General features: G+C 38.4%; 1 protein-coding gene and 1 pseudogene across 6 annotated transcripts in view; one reads left to right on the forward strand and one right to left on the reverse strand.

The window, feature by feature from the left end:
• Nucleotides 1-14,472, forward strand: part of LOC149545768 (Pentatricopeptide repeat (PPR) superfamily protein) — a 242,033-nt gene that overhangs the window by 74,457 nt on the left and 153,104 nt on the right. The gene's annotated exons all lie outside the window — the stretch shown is intronic.
• Nucleotides 8,410-11,567, reverse strand: LOC149545771 (signal recognition particle subunit SRP54 2 pseudogene; annotated as a pseudogene).

The raw sequence follows: 14,472 nt of genomic DNA on the forward strand, positions 1-14,472 counted from the left end.
TACTCCTCCTGATCATGGTATGCCTTCCCTTCATCACTTGCTTAGGACCAGAATTTTCCTTCTTGTCATTAACAAGAATATATAAAAAGAAACAAAATTCATGATCATCTAACCCAACATTTGACCCCTTTTTGTATTAAACACATCATTCTTATGGAGAATATTTATTGGTTCGATTTTATTAATGCGGTCTTTGCTGTCCGACCTTTGTCTTGCCTTGGAGAAATCATCAAGCTCACTGTGGTCCTTTGTAATGTCCCCATTTAGAAACAATAGTAAATAATATAATTATAATATAAAGATAGATTATAAAGTAAAATATTGTAACAAATAATACTAATAAGTGAATAACATAACAAATAGATTATAATATATGTTATCTTTATATTATCTCCAATATGGATAGTAAAATAATAATAATGATAATAAAATAATATATATTGCTTTATCACACTTAAATAAATTTCTAAGTCAAATATTAATCATTGCAATAATCAAGACAGTCTACATATATCATGAGAATAAATAATAAATGATAAAATAATAATTCTAAATACTTTACTTATTATTAAACTTAATATAATAATGAAATAATTTAAATATTAATTAATATATTTATATAAAAACTAAATATAAATTATTTATGATAAATATTATTAAAATATTAATATGAATCAAACATACCATATTAGTATACTTTCTCCTAATATTAATCATATTATTAAATATAACTTTTGGAGAAGAGACGTAACTCTTGATATTACATAGTATTAAGGGAGTATTGCATCACATAAACAGGGGAGGAATGCAGGAAAGGGGAGTTAACATCTTCTGGAAAATAAGACTCAGTAATCAGAATTAAAAATAACTTGAATATGGCCCACAGTGACAAATCTCACCTACACTCAGAATCACAACAGATTTGGAGAGAATCAATGAATTTTTTTAACAGGGTATATTCATGAACTTGACGTGTAGAAGGAGATTGGATTCAGAAGAATAGAGCATTCAGAACGGACAAATCCCAGTTGGAAGGAACATGGACAAAGAAAATATAAAAATGGGAACTGAATAGAGAACACAGGGTGAGGGATGTCAAGGCTAGGATCGATTTTGGAGTTTCTAAGTCTTAGACTGGCTGTTGGGAAGAATATACACGAGTGATTGAACCAGGTCAAGATCCAATCAAATCCAACGATTATATACTTCCTCTGATCAGTGGAAAGGATGATAGGACATTGAGTTCAATAAGTGAAAAAGGATCGAACTAGAAAGAAAGAGATTACAATCCATATAATGGATAGTTAAAAGATAGTTAAAACACAGGCGGCGATTGGTATAAGAAAGATAAGGTCTGTGAATTATATTAATTCAAGGAGAAATAAAAAGACACTCATATCGATCACATAGCACATACAAAGACCATAATCACTTGTGATTGCAGAGAACCATATATCAGACAAGTTCATACCATTATCTTAGAAGATATTATGCAAAGAACAACATGCATTAAGCAGACATATATCGAGGGCTTTCTATTGTTGATATCAATAAAGAACATCCGGTTGGCATTGAATAATGATTTTGATGCATACACTGATAGTAAATCTGTAATAAGTGTCTACTGGATCAATTGTATTTAGGGGAAATAGAGAAGAATATTAGGGAACTGGAGAATAGATGAAGCCACAGTATTCACAGCTACCTTATCTTCTTCTGCTCAGCAACATCCAAGCTTGGGAGTAACATAATGTAGTAATCAAACACTCAATAATCAAACTAAAGTCTAGCATCCAGGAAATAAGGGATATATGAAAATAGATTACAAGCATAAGCTATATAGTGGCGGGACTGGTACTAACAACATACATTAAGTAAATGTAGCTTATAATCAAGGATGATGTGATGATTCGTCCCCTGCAACTACTCTCAAACAATCTTTCTCCGAAAATGGCAATCAGATGAAACACATATGGTATTCTGAAGGGCAGTACAGTTAGGTCGAGTTGGTGTACAGATGCCAAATGCAAATGTACAAACAATGGGGAGGCCGTACAGTACAAGTTGTATGGTATGATATTGGATAGAAGATGTGTTATAGGAAACACAAGGGGGGGCAACTGTACGGTATTTGGGTGCCCGTACGGTATGAGGGAATGGAGACGATAGGCCAGTCGTATACAGATGATTAAAGGCCATACGGTTTGTGAAGATGTACGGTGGACAGGTGTGGGCCATATGGTGGACAAGAACAATGGTCATGTGGTAGAGACTCGTGGCCATATGGTATGGGCAATGTTGCGTGTTGCTGATGTACGGATGGAAGGTGTTTTCAGTCTTTCAAGCATAAACTTGTAGTCCCAAATTCATCAGATAAAATCCAGACAATAATGGAGATTGAACACAAATAATCCTTCAATTAATATTTGCCAAAAGTTGGTCCTCCGATTTGTTAGATCCGAGCGATGTATTATAGGCAACAGAATAGGGTGGGTTGAATTTGAAAGATCCCTGATGGATCTCTTCTGCTGATCTGCTGTAATTTTATTATTTTTTAAAAATTTGTTTTCCCTGTTTATTAAAATTTTCTTGCAGAGCTAGATAGAAGTTGCAGAAGGGTTTGATTGTTTTATGTTTTTGATGATTTTGCAATAAATAATAACATTGGTACAATAACATGAGCCAGTTCTGAAAATGTATTCCAAATACAACTAAAGCAATTTCTCTTCAAGCAGATTTTTGAATAGAAAGCCTAATTTGTAACCAAATAAAGATTTACAATAATATCCAGATGATTACAACCAAGGATAAGCCCAACCCGAAGGCGTGAAGGAGAAATATGAGCCCAGAAGGAAGCTACAGCCAGGTTCTAGCTCTTAAATGTTGCACGTGGGAAAGAATATGGTTGCCAGGTGCTGCTGTATAGCTGCAAAGTGCCCACATGTGGATAGAATGCCCAAACCCCAGCTAAAACTCTGACTCAATATTGCGTTTCCTAGAAAAAATAATGCACAATCTCCAAGATGCTTCTAACTGCAACGAATCCAAACCATTGTTTTGGGGCCTACGTCCCAAACAGGCAAAGCAAGTGGGGTTGGCATCCCAAGTGTTGAAAGCTCAATCAGAACCCAAATCACAAATCCAAGATGTAATATGTCAATAATGCCTTAGAACTTTGTTTTTACCTCCTTATAACTCACCATACTTAACTTGAAACTTAAAAGTGTCTCCATGTGGCGTTGGGTTATAAAATAATATATTTCTCATTTTTTAAGTGGTCAAGTATCCAGAAAATGACCTTTTTCCCAATAGAAAGAAATCCGTTCACCGAAATGCTCTGAGTCAAAAGAGAAATATTTAGAAAAGTTCAAGACCTTTCCAATGAGCTATTACACCAAGGGATATGCATCTAGATGAGGCTGAAAACTCCTTATTACTCCAAAATGGCTATACCTTAGCCTTATTTAATTATTAAATGCTAACTTAGGAAATATTAAAAACATAACCCAAGTAGCTACAAAATGCCCCAATGACACCACAAACCATGAAATCATCCTATCACCTGTCTGTGATTGAAGTTGGAAATCAAGGATCCACTAGTAATCACATCCCTAAAATCTAGGGATGCTCCTAAAACTTAGGAAGCAAACCCTATTCCTCTGAAATTGAACTCAAGGAATCATCTCATGGAGATCTAACCCTGGGCATGATCATCCCTCCTAAAAAGTAGGAATAACCCATAATTGTAGGAACTACCTCCTAAAAACAAGGAACATCTCCAAACTGAACAACAATTGCCAGAACACCAAATTCCCAACACTGTACAACCATACTGGGTCTCTATCCAACCCTGTCAGCCCACAAGCAACTGTAATGCTGGATGCTGTAAAATGCTCTCACCCTCCCAAGTGGCATCCTCTATGGGAAGATCTCTCCATCATACTAAATACTCTTGAATCACCCTGCTTCTCAACTGCTGTTCCCTTACCTCCAGTTTCTCATCAAGAACCAAAATCAATTTACCTTCCTCATCCATGGGATGTAACTCAGGTGAAATTGTAATATGTTGTACAAGTGCCTTTTTTAGGCGGGATACATGGAATACATTATGAATTTTACTGCCAGGTGGTAACTCAACCTCATATGCAACCTCCCCCACTCGCCTATTGACCCGGTATGGACCATAAAAATGTGGTTGGAGCTTTTCAGCTCCCCCCCCTTTTTAGGGTGCTTTGTCGATATGGTTGTAAGTACAAAAAGACCATATCATCCACCTCAAATGCTCTCTCAATCCTGTGCTTGTCAGCATATATCTTTTGCTGATTCTGAGCCTGCTATAAATTCTCCCTGAGAGATCTCATGATATCCTGGTTCTCTTGTAACCAATCCTGAGCCAAGGGTACTCTACTGTCATTAAGTGCCAAATCAATGAAAGATAATGCCTCCTATTTATAGAGAGCTCTGCGTCATGCCAATGGGCATATGGTGCGTGGCATTATAACAATACTTGCTCAAATACAACCAACGTACCCATGCTTTTTGCTGCCCTAATACATAGTTATGCCAATATCCCTCAACCCACTTGTTGAAAATTTCGGTTTGTCCATCAGTTTGAGGGTGGTAACTAGTACTAGGTGTCAACACAGTGCTTGTTAGCCTGAAAAGTTCTTGCCAAAAGGAACTCATGAACTTGCTGTCCCTATCACTCACAATGGTCTTGGGAAGACCATGGAGTCTAAATAGCTCTCTGAAAAATAACTCAGCCACCTGTGATGCTGTAAAATCTAATGCAATGGGAAAGAAGTGGGCATACTTGGTTAGCCTATCCACAACAACATAAATACAATCTTTCCCTTGAACCCGAGGAAGACCTGTAATGAAATCCATAGAGACCCCTGCCCACTTTTGTTCTGGTATAGGTAAGGGCTACAATAAACCCGTTGGGTAGGTATGCTCCGACTTGTTCTGCTAACAAGTCATACACTCCCAGACATGGCGTAAAACATCATCTTTGAGACCCTTCCAATAGAATCTCTCACGAACCTCCCTATAAGTCTTACCATATCTTGGATGTCCTGTTGTAGGAGTATCATGGAGAGCATGCAAAATTTGTTCCTTCAACTAAGAATCCGGAACAAGATAAACCCTGCCCTTGTAGATAATATCATCTACCACGCCATATCTGTCATCCACTATCAAACCCTCCATGATCTCACAAGCATGCTGATTCTTGGAGTACTCAGCTAAAAGTTGAGCCTTCCAATATGCTGAAATCTCGCTCAATGAACATAGGGCAGCAAATGAGGGTTTCCTAGAGAGTGCATCAGTCACAGTATTATTCTTCCCCTTTATGAATTTGATATCGAAGTCATAGGCCTGAATTTCGCTAACCCTTTTTTGTTGTCGATCATTGAGCTCTGTTTGATTTAGGAAATATTTCAGACTGTTATGGGTAGTTCTTACCACAACTTTGCTTTCAACAAGATACTGTCTAAACTTGGCTAACACATGCATAATTGCCAACATTTCCTTATCATAGGTAGAGTACAACCTTTCATTATTTTGCAACTTCTTGCTCTCATAGGCAATTGGGTGTCTATTCTGCATCAATACTGCTCCTATACCCAAGCCCGATGCATCGCACTCTAGGACAAATGGCTACGAGAAATCAGGTAGTGCCAAAATGGGACAAGAACTCATAACGTCCTTGAGTCTATCAAAGACCCCCTGTGCTAGTTCTATCCATCTGAACGCCCCTTTCTTTGTGAGATCTGTCAAAGGTGCTGCCAACTGAGAGAAACCTTTCACAAATCTTCTGTAATAAGCACACAAAACAAGGAATCCACGTAACTCAGTAATGTTCTGAGGGCTAGGCCAATTCTGAATTGCTTGAATCTTCTCCTCATGCACTTTCACCACATCAACACTGATCACATGACCCAAATATAATACCTCCCTCAATCCAAACTCACATTTGGATAGCTTAGCAAATAGAAACTGACTCTCCATTATGCTAAGTACCTCCTCAACATGTTTGATATGATCCTCCCAAGTACGACTGTAAATCAATATGTTGTCAAAAAATACTAGAACTGACTTCCTCAACTGCTTGTTGAAGATACGGTTCATACAGGACTAGAAAGTAGCTGGTATGTTGGTAAGGCCAAAGGGCATTACCAGAAACTCATAGTGTCCAAAGTGACAACAAAAGGCAGTCTTGTGTACATCCTCTGCTCGTACACATATCTGATGGTAGCCAGAGCGAAGATCAATCTTAGAGAAGTAAATAGCTTCATGAAGCTCATCAATGCGTGGAATAGGATATCTATTCTTGATTGTCCTTTTGTTCAACGCTTTGTAATCTACAAACATCCGTAGAGTCCCATCCTTCTTAACAAGCACTACTGAAGAAGCAAAGGGGCTAGAACTTGGCTGAATGAAACCCATATCCAACAATTCATGAATAGTCTTCTCAATTTCATCCTTATAGGCCCTAGGATGACGATATGGTGTAGTCATTACTGGCTTTGTTCCATCCTCCAACTCTATACCATGCTCAAAACCTCTATCTAGAGGCACTCCAGGAGGTATGTCACCAAAAACTCTCCCATGACGATCCATCACTTACTGAATGTCAACATGAAATACACGATTATCCTGAGGTGTGGGTGTTTTGGACTTAACCAAACAATGCGTAGTCCAAAGCACATCATTAGGTCTAAGGATAGTCTCCATCCTGCAAGAATTCACCTCTCTAGGCCCACCATTTGAAGCTGCCCTCAAAATAATCTTCTTCCAACCAGAAAGGAACTCTAACTGCATATGGTGGTGATCAATAATGTAATGCCCAATACCTTGTAACCATTGCATGTCCAAAACCACATCATAATCCTCTATAAGAAGCACATAAAAATCAACGATCAGAGTATAATCCCCAATCTAAATACTAAGCTTTGAAATCTGTTTGGTGCAACCCAAAACTGCACCATCCACCACCTTTACTCCAAAACCACCAAACTCCTCATACTGTAACCCACGCCTCTCAACCAACTTCTGATCGATAAAGTTACGCATGGTACCTATGTCTACCAAGCTTGTGACCTGCTCACCCTTTAGTGTACCTCTCAAGCAGAAGGCATGAAACTTAGGATAGCTGGAGAGGGTAGCCATAGCTACTTTGGCTGACACCATGGGCTCAGGGGTATCTAAATCTAACTGTGTCTGTACCTGCTCAACATCCTTTGTACTATCCTCAACATCAGTGTCGGGCACATCCTCATCTCCTAACTCAGAAGTCACCTCAATCAAATGAACCTTTCCTTTACCCATGCAACGGTGCTCAAGCTCCCAAGGTTCTTTGCATGAGAAGCATAGTTTCTTCCTCCTCAAATCATTTTGTGTCGCTGGATCCATCCTAGGAGGTCTAGTTGACTGACCATCCCTAAGCTATGAGGTGTTTGCCTTCTGTGGAGGCTGTGAATCTCTGAATGGCCTTTTATCCGATGGATAAGTAGGAGTGGTGTCCAGTCTCAATGTCACATCAATAGCATCCTTAAGAGTGGCTGTCTGGAAAGCACGAACCAATCCCTTAAGCCTGTCCTGCAATCCCTCAATGAATAGCATCACACTACGCTTCTGGCGCATATCAAGTACCATAACCGCAATACGTTGGAACTCATTAATATAAGCTTCTGCATGACTAGTTTGTCTTAGATGAGCCAACTCTATATAGTAAAGTTTTGTATCCTTATGGTCAAACTGTGTAATGAGTCGCTCTGTGAACTCAGCATAGGAATGTACTAAGGCGTGATCCTGGGTGACCAATCCATGGTGCCACCAATTATAGGCAATCCCCTCTAGATGCAACACAACAAATTGAATAGCCTCACGCTCAGGCATGCGCCATAATGAAAGATATATATCCAGCTTGTGAACCCAAGCTCGTGCACTCGTATCTCTTGAGCCATTATATGTAGTCAATGTGATCTTCCGAATAGCTCTATTGAGGTCATAGTTCTGCTACTGCTGTGGTGGTCTATAACCACAATCTCCCCTGAACCTAGTTGTATCTTTACGCTGTGCACAATACTGGGGAAGAGGGAAGACGTCCCTAACCTCAGGGGGTAGAGCTCTCCACTCAGCTGTGGCCGCCAAAACTGACTCCTAGAAGTCCACCTCTGGTGGTTCCACCTGTGCTGGCTGTTCACTTGGTATGAATTGAGGAAGCAATTGTCTATTCGTAGTAGGTGTACAATAGCGATGTTGCCTAGAGGAATGAAGGGAGCTCCCAACTAAAGAATGGGACTGATGGTTGCACTGACTACCAGCCACTGAAACTAATCTACTTCGCCTGCCTTTGTGTCCACCCATCTCGAAACGCTCCAAGGTATTCTGTAATCTATCTAAAGTCTAGGCGATTCTGGGCTGAGTAGTGAATAAGGTCCGCACCATCTCTCTCTCTTCGTCATCTTGATTCCCTCTGCCGCCCACCTCTTCTTCTGCCATGATAGGTTCCTGGTCTATTCCAAACTCATGCTCTTTCTGAGCTCTTCTGCTTGTATAAAATTTGTTTACATCAGCTCTTCTTGGATGCATAGAAATAAAATTTGTTTAACCCAACAGGCTGGCAAGAAGCATAACTTTGATACCATTGAAAGATCCTTGATGGATCTCTTCTGCTGATTTGCTGTAATTTTATTATTTTTTAAAAATTTGTTTTCCTTGTTTATTAAAATTTTCTTGCAGAGCTATACATAAGTTGCAGAAGGGTTTGATTGTTTTATATTTTTGATGATTTTGCAATAAGTAATAACATAAGTACAATAACATGAATTAGTTCTGAAAATGTATTCCAAATACAACCAAAGCAATTTCGCTTCAAGCAGATTTTTGAATATAAAGCCTAATTTGTAACCAGATGAAGATTTACAATAATATCCAGAGGATAATGTTGGTAATCAAAATAATTGGTTAGAAACCTACAAGCCTTGCCTGCTCGATGCTTGGTATCTAACTGATTTTGGCCAACTTGATGGGATTGATCGACGCGATCCAAATCCCCTACGCCTCCAACTCTGCAAAACTGAGCCGGCTGTACTTGATCCTGGATAGAACACTTAGATCCAAGATGCTTATAGCAGATTGATTAGAACGCGAATGCGATGAAAGCTTTCAAAACGACAAGAATTATAGAAGGCTTTAAGATTGCAAATAACGAATTAAGGATAAAAGTAAATAATTGTATGAATGTTTTTAAAATAAAAGTGATTATTACAGATGATTGCAACAAATGAATATATTAATTCTTCAATGGAAAGAAATGAAACAGTTGCCAACATATAGATTATGAATTAGGAGTAAAAGACCAGTGCTTAATTAAATGGGCAATCAGAGTCAATATTATAAGTTGAAACGTACAACTTTATCAAATTTAATATATTTTAACTATAAACAATTTTAATAATTCAAAATGCGACGGATCAATTATATGAACGCAATTTAAACTAGTCTAAAATGCACTTTAACTCCTGCGGAGACAAATTAGACATAAATACGAAAATAATTAAATATTTCACAATATTTATGTTTATCTAACTTAAAATGCAATAATGACCCAGTCCACTTATTCGAATATTAAAATATTTATAGAAAATAATAAAAAACATTTATAAAGGACAACTTAATAATAGTTTAAAACTCCGAAATGTAAAATAAATAATTTTACCGGAAATAAAATCACAATGAAGACATTCCTTACAGATGATCCATCTATTGCGAACATTTTTGGGTCGCACAAAATCCACACACTAACTCAAATCCATGGGCTTAGTTCAAACATTCATTTCTCTGCCCATTGAAAAATATAATACATCATAGAGCATAGGATAGGTAAAATTTTAAAATATATGAATATGGATTTGTATATCTCTCTTGATTTTTTACATCTATATTTATAAATGTAAAAGGGTGTGTGGGTGAATAGACACACCCATTCGGCTCCTAATCTTTTCAAAATGATGCAACTCTTTATGACTAATAACTGACCAATATTAAGTGTTTGATATGGTTTAAATATAGTTTCATTGTGTTATGATATAACTGGCTTTCTAATTATTGGCCTTTTTTATATTTCTTAATCAGCATATGCTATCCTTTGCATCTGCCATGCTTGCAAATAATTCTTGCTTTTTCACCCACAAATGATAATTCGTCTCCATGTGCAGACATATCTTGGCATTAGCAGATTTACCCTACTCCTTGCTCGACCTCCTTTGCATCCATCCGCTCAGGTGTGTATTCATTAATTCTTGAGATACATGCTTGAATCTCCTTGCAGAACCGAATATAATCTCTTTGACTCTCGTGACTGCCTTCCTGTGAACTTTCTATTCGTCAATGTGTTGGACTTCTTCCTATCACAATACCCAGTTTTGACTGAGATGAAAAGGTGTGTTCTACCTTGCTTTCCACAAGACACTCAGATCAAATTCAGAGTGATGATTCAGGGTTACTGCTATCTGAAAAAATCACCGCAATCTTCCCAGGTACTAACATGGGTGGTTTTCCATTGATCCACAAGTACAAATTAAAACCTCTGAATTGTGGCGTGAGTGCTCCGGGTGCCTTTGATGTTTGTGGTTCGAAACTTACTTTTCTTGAGCATATACTCACCGAACCTGCGAAAGAACACAAAATTAATGTAAGTTTATTAATGATTGGTAATATTTAACACAAAAAATCGATGTTTCAGTGGCTCTGTTTGCATATTTGGTCTGGTTTGGGTTTAAATCATTTGCATAAAGCCTCCAATCATTTTTAACGCAAAATGATGGAGAGTTCCTTCACGTTTATACTCTTCAAGCATCTCCTTAGCTTCCTTTATAGTGCAACTTGCTCCCTGTGCCAAATGCATTATCCATGATTCTGTCATAAGTTTTGGATTTGTACTATCTATTTCATCATTAGTCATGGACTTTTTTACATGAGGGTGACTTCCCTTTTCCTTGGCCCTTAGGTATCAACTCAGCACTAAATCCAAGAATCATGGAAGAAACCCAATTAAATGGTCCCATTTGGAGGAGGTTTTGATACTGCTCTTACAAGATTCACAGAGTAAAGGTGCCTTCTGACAACTTTTGCAGAAGTTCAGACTATTGCTCTTTGGGCATCACTTCATGAATTTTGTTCATGAAACTAGACCAGTCTCGCATCCCTAGGACTCGGCTAACAAGTGGCTTGACATCAAATACTTCAAATTCATCCATGTGCTCTCCTGTACCTATGAATATAACAGGATCTTGGTTGCTGCAACAGCACTAAGTGCACCTCCACCTTTTGCATGACTGTCCATTTTGGTGATAATGACAGCTCTCACTGAAACACTCTGTTTTAAATGCTTGTGCTTGATCAAATGCCACTTGTCCAATACTACTATCCACTACAAATATTACAAGATCTGGTCTTGTTGCTTCAGACACTTGCCATGTCTCCTCAAAAAGTGCAACCTCCAGTTTATCTTGTTCACTTGTATATGTTGCAAAGTGACAACAAAGATTATCAAGAATCATTGATATAGGACATCTGGAGTGGACATTTTGTAACTACTGCTTGCTATCATAGATCACTGAGATTTACCTACACCTATCAGGATAAAGTGTATGATCCTAGGATCACATACTTTTACTGAAAACTTCACAGACCTCCCTGATGTTAAACAAGACTACATTCTTAGCTTTAAATCTGCAACTGCTATCATCAGCAGCTTGGTGTGCTGAGGAGTATCAACTATCACACATTCTCAGAAATTCTGAAGATGTTTAACAACCCATTCATTTGTTGTTGTTAAACAAGACTACATTCTTAGCTTTAAATCTGCAACTGCTATCATCAGCAGTTTGGTGTGCTAAGGAGTATCAACTATCACATATTTTCAGAAATTTTGAAGATGTTTAACAACCCATTTATTTGTTGTTGAACATGGGATATCACATGATCCTAAAACAACTTGCACTTCATATTTGTGCAAAGTGCGCTCCTTGATGAATTGGCCAAAAATGGGCTCCATCAGTGGCTCTTTCTTGGGACGTATGCTCCCTGTGAGCATAGCGAGATCTCAGCTATCTGTGGAAGAACAGACCAAGTATCACACTTAACATGGTGTACAGTGAGAAATTGGGTGGTTGGAGGTCTCCAGAAATGAACACTGATCCTTTCCTCTATTGAACACCCGATTTTGATCTTTCAACACTTTGAACCTTGCTGAAGTAGATGGATCATGTTGTTCCCTAGCAGAATCTGATCGGTTAGAACATAACAAATAAACATCACATAGCACATGCATCTTTTTCATCACTTGTTCAGGATAATTTGCCTTTGCCTTATCAATAGGATCATATGAGAAGAAATACATTTCAATATCATTTAAATCAAACATCTGATCTCTTGCTTTATTCATTGGGTCAGTATACATGGAAGAAAAATCTTTGAAAAAAAGATGGTGATAATTCAAAAACATAACCCTAAGCATATTGCTAACAAATATTATCATAGGGTCTTTGAAGATACTTACCTCAGTATGCTGTTCATATTTCATACTTGTATCAAATGCATTATTCTTACAAGTAATACGTACTGTTCATTCTTCATCAATGCAGTCCTTAGTATCTGATTCTTTGTCGTCTGTAAAATTGTGTATCAGCTGACAAATCCCTTCCAGAAGGTTCTTTTTATGTAGCCGACGGGCCCTTCGGTAATTGTCATGTAGTCGATGGACCCCTTCGGGAAGGTTCTTCGGAAAGTATTTATACACCCTTTTGGGTCATTGCAAATCATCATAAGCATAATGTAATGTCTTTGGCATATGCGAATAATACAAGGAGTTCTGCTTTTCTTATCTATTATCTGTACGTGTTGACTTCTTTACCTAGTATAGTAAACATTTGGCGCCATTGCCTGATGGACTTGGTACGAAGGCAGACGGATGAAGACTAAATGCCGAATCAGCTGAACAATAATAAGAATAAGCTTAAAGAAAAGGACGAAATACACACCGTGCAGAAAAATTTAATTTTGGCACGACAAGCCGAAAAAGACAAAGGTTTCAGCAAATTCCTGATGGACACTATAGCACTGAAGAATTGTTGAAGGAGACTTAATAGCGGCGAGATTTGGTGGTAGAAGCAAGGGAGGAGTTTCTAAACTCAAGGGAGCACGAGCGTGGAGTGAACTCTTCGTTTGAGATACACTTCTGGAATGGATAGCTTCAGTTGACGAAAACCCTTCTTCACCAAATAGCATGATTGTCAAAAGCAGCGTGGGTGTTGAGAACAGTGCGAGTGTGTAGAATAGCGCAGGTGTGCAGAACAGCGTGGGTGTACAGAACAACGCGGGAATGCAAAATAGCGCAAGTACACAACAAACCCCTCAACCTTGAATAGTGATGGCAGGACCAAAGGAAAAGTTGCCAAAATTTGATGGTGATGGAGCAGCCGATCCAGTCCGACATTGTAAAACGTGTGAAACAATTTGGAAGGCGAATGGCGTAACAAATACAAATGAATGAGTTCGACAATTTTCGGCAACCCTAAGGGGGGTAGCAATCGCTTGGTATGCCGATACGGATCCGCAAAAATTAACCTATTGGGATGATGTTATAAAAGAATTTACCACTGAATTTCAATTGCTACATGATGACAATGAGATTGTAGTCGAGATATACGACACAAAATAGCGGAAGAATGAAATAGTCTGAGTCTACACCAGGAAATTAAAGGACTTAATAAATTAGATGGAAAATAAGCCGGCAGATGGGTTGCAAAAAAGATGGTTCATTGAAGGCCTACGCCCGAAATTGCGGAAAAAGATGAAGATTGTGTTACCAGCGTCATACACTAAAGCATACAATCAAGGAATGAACTTAGAAAGTGAACAGAAGACAAAAAAAAAAAAGAAGAATAGCTCATCCGATTTAGATGACGACACGCCTTCAGAAGAAGATAACAACGATGATGAAGGCAGCAACAAGAAGGTCCAAGCCCTCCAAAAGGATATGGTCCGAATGATGAAAGAATTTAAGAACAACAGAAGGAGAACAAGGGAAATGAGCTATGGTGCACTGAGTGCAAGAAAGAAGGCCATATGAAGGGATCCTGTCTGGAGGACCAATTTTGTGAGATTTGCCAGATCATGGGACATTCCACAAAGGAATGCCCTTTCAATATGAAAACAAGAGGACCCTAGCAAGTGTTCTTGACACAGGAGGCTTCCGTGTCAAGAGGGAGTAGGAACACCAGTACGGAGGGTGCTACATCGGGAGGATACAGAAATAATTGGCATGGGAAAAACAATAACAATGCAAACAATAACAATAACAATGGCAGCCGAAGTCGAATTCAGTACAATGCGAACGGATGGCCGATTGTTTAATGCTGTGCATGCAATTTGTGAGGCCACTTTGTCCGAGACTGTACAATA

The sequence above is a fragment of the Cupressus sempervirens genome, chromosome 7 (genome assembly GCF_028749045.1).
Source record: "Cupressus sempervirens isolate cs-2001-9-10 chromosome 7, ASM2874904v1, whole genome shotgun sequence".
NCBI classification, from domain to species: Eukaryota; Viridiplantae; Streptophyta; class Pinopsida; order Cupressales; family Cupressaceae; genus Cupressus; species Cupressus sempervirens.